Below are 3,813 nucleotides of genomic sequence, written 5' to 3' on the forward strand. Positions count from 1 at the left end.
AGTTTTGCCCCAAAATCGAGAGAATTTCTGTGTTTTTGCCTCAACAAATAATGAATTTCTGCCTTTTTGTCCCACAACTAGGGGAATTTCTGCAATTTTGCTCCAAAATACGAGGAATTTCTGCTTTTTTTCCCGAAAATAAGGGGAATGTATACCTTTTGCCACAAAAAAGTGAAATTTCCTCATTCTTGCCCCAAAATAATAGGAATTTCTGCCTTTTTACCTGAAAATAAGTGAAATTTCTGCTTTTTACTCAAAAATAAACAGCATTTCTTTCTTTTTGCCCCAAAATAAAAGAAATTTTTGAATTATGCCCTGAAATAATTGAAATTTCTGGAATTTTGCCCCAAAATAGGTGAAATTTCTGCCATTTTGCCACAAAATAAGGGAAATTTCTGCATTTTTGCCACAAAATATTAGGAATTTCTGCCTTTTTGCCCCAAAATAAGGAAAAAGTCTGCCTTTTATCCCTGAAATAAGTGAAATTTCTGGAATTTTGCCCCAAAATAAGTGAAATTTCTGCAATTTTGCCCCAAAATAAGGGAAATTTCTGGAATTTTGCCCCAAAATAAGTGAAATATCTGCCATTTTGCCAAAATAAGGGAATTTCTGCATTTTTGCCACAAAATATTAGGAATTTCTGCCTTTTTGCCCCAAAATAAGGAAAATTTCTGCCTATTTTCCCTGAAATAAGTGAAATTTCTGCAATTTTGCCCCAAAATAAGGAAAATTTCTGGAATTTTGCCCCAAAATAAGTGGAATTTCTTAGTTTTGCCCCAAAAAAGGAGAATTTCTGTCCTTTTGCCTCAACAAATAGGGAATTTCTGCCTTTTTGCCCCACAATTAGGGTAATTTCTGCAAAATTGCTCCAAAATACGAGGAATTTCTGCTTTTTTTCCCAAAAATAAGGGGAATGTATACTTTTTGCCACTAAAAAGGGAAATTTCTTCATTTTTGCCCCAAAATAAGAGGAATTTCTGCCTTTTTACCTCAAAATAAGTGAAATTTCTGCTTTTTACCCCAAAATAAACAGAATTTCTGTCTTTTTGCCCCAAAATAAAAGAAATTTTTGAATTATGCCCTGAAATAATTGAAATTTCGGCAATTTTGCCCCAAAATAAGTGAAATTTCTGCCATTTTGCCACAAAATTAGGGGAATTTCTGCATTTTTGCCACAAAATATTAGGAATTTCTGCCTTTTTGCCCCAAAATAAAGAATATTTCTGCCTTTTTTCCCTGAAATAAGTGAAATTTCTGCAATTTTGCCCCAAAATAAGGGAAATTTCTGGAATTTTGCCCCAAAATAAGTGGAATTTCTGAGTTTTCCCCAAAATAAGGAGAATTTCTGTCGTTTTGCCTAAACAAATAGGGAATTTCTGCCTTTTTGCCCCACAATTAGGGGAATTTCTGCAAAATTGCTCCAAAATACGAGGAATTTCTCCTTTTTTTTCCGAAAATAAGGAAAATGTATACTTTTTGCCACTAAAAAGGGAAATTTCTTTATTTTTGCCCCAAAATAAGAGGAATTTCTGCCTTTTTGCCCCAAAATAAGGAAAAAGTCTGCCTTTTATCCCTGAAATAAGTGAAATTTCTGCAATTTTGCCGCAAAATAAGTGAAATTTCTGCAATTTTGCCCCAAAATAAGGGAAATTTCTGGAATTTTGCCCCAAAATAAGTGAAATTTCTGCCATTTTGCCAAAATAAGGGGAATTTCTGCATTTTTGCCACAAAATATTAGGAATTTCTGCCTTTTTGCCCCAAAATAAGGAAAATTTCTGCCTTTTTTCTCTGAAATAAGTGAAATTTCTGCAATTTTGCCCCAAAATAAGGAAAATTTCTGGAATTTTGCCCCAAAATAAGTGGAATTTCTGAGTTTTGTCCCAAAATAAGGAGAATTTCTGTCCTTTTGCCTCAACAAATAGGGAATTTCTGCCTTTTTGCCACACAATTAGGGTAATTTCTGCAAAATTGCTCCAAAATACGAGGAATTTCTGCTTTTTTTCCCAAAAATAAGGGGAATGTATACTTTTTGCCACTAAAAAGGGAAATTTCTTCATTTTTGCCCCAAAATAAGAGGAATTTCTGCCTTTTTACCTCAAAATAAGTGAAATTTCTGCTTTTTACCCCAAAATAAACAGAATTTCTGTCTTTTTGCCCCAAAATAAAAGAAATTTTTGAATTATGCCCTGAAATAATTGAAATTTCTGCAATATTGCCTCAAAATAAGTGAAATTTCTGCCATTTTGCCACAAAATAAGTGAAATTTCTGCTATTTTGCCCCAAAATAAGTGAAATTTCTGCAATTTTGCCCCAAAATAAGGGAAATTTCTGGAATTTTGCCCCAAAATAAGTGGAATTTCTGAGTTTTGCTCCAAAATAGGGAGAATTTCTGTCTTTCTGCCTCAACAAATAGGGAATTTCTGCCTTTTTGTCCCACAACTAGGGGAATTTCTGCAATTTTGCTCCAAAATATGAGGAATTTCTGCTTTTTTTCCCGAAAATAAGGGGAATGTATACCTTTTCCCACAAAAAAGTGAAATTTCTTGATTCCTGCCCAAAAATAATAGGAATTTCTGCCTTTTTACCTCAAAATAAGTGAAATTTCTGCTTTTTACCCAAAAATAAACAGAATTTCTGTCTTTTTGCCCCAAAATAAAAGAAATTTTGAATTATGCCCTGAAATAATTGAAATTTCTGCAATTTTGCCCCAAAATAAGTGAAATTTCTGCCATTTTGCCACAAAATTAGGGGAATTTCTGCATTTTTGCCACAAAATATTAGGAATTTCTGCCTTTTTGCCCCAAATAAAGAAATTTTCTGCCTTTTTTCCCTATAATAAGTGAAATTTCTGCAATTTTGCCCCAAAATAAGGGAAATTTCTGGAATTTTGCCCCAAAATAAGTGGAATTTCTGAGTTTTCCCCAAAATAAGGAGAATTTCTTTCGTTTTGCCTCAACAAATAGGGAATTTCTGCCTTTTTGCCCCACAATTAGGGGAATTTCTGCAAAATTGCTCCAAAATACGAGGAATTTCTGCTTTTTTTCCCAAAAATAAGGGGAATGTATACTTTTTGCCACTAAAAAGGGAAATTTCTTCATTTTTGCCCCAAAATAAGAGGAATTTCTGCCTTTTTACCTCAAAATAAGTGAAATTTCTGCTTTTTACCCCAAAATAAACAGAATTTCTGTCTTTTTGCCCCAAAATAAAAGAAATTTTTGAGTTATGCCCTGAAATAATTGAAATTTCTGCAATTTTGCCCCAAAATAAGTGAAATTTCTGCCATTTTGCCACAAAATTAGGGGAATTTCTGCATTTTTGCCACAAAATATTAGGAATTTCTGCCTTTTTGCCCCAAAATAAAGAATATTTCTGCCTTTTTCCCTGAAATAAGTGAAATTTCTGCAATTTTGCCCCAAAATAAGGGAAATTTCTGGAATTTTGCCCCAAAATAAGTGGAATTTCTGAGTTTTCCCCAAAATAAGGAGAATTTCTGTCGTTTTGCCTCAACAAATAGGGAATTTCTGCCTTTTTGCCCCACAATTAGGGGAATTTCTGCAAAATTGCTCCAAAATACGAGGAATTTCTCCTTTTTTTTCCGAAAATAAGGAAAATGTATACTTTTTGCCACTAAAAAGGGAAATTTCTTTATTTTTGCCCCAAAATAAGAGGAATTTCTGCCTTTTTGCCCCAAAATAAGGAAAAAGTCTGCCTTTTATCCCTGAAATAAGTGAAATTTCTGCAATTTTGCCGCAAAATAAGTGAAATTTCTGCAATTTTGCCCCAAAATAAGGGAAATTTCTGGAATTTTGCCCC

The sequence above is a fragment of the Micromys minutus genome (assembly GCF_963924665.1).
Source record: "Micromys minutus genome assembly, contig: SCAFFOLD_47, whole genome shotgun sequence".
NCBI lineage: Eukaryota > Metazoa > Chordata > Mammalia > Rodentia > Muridae > Micromys > Micromys minutus.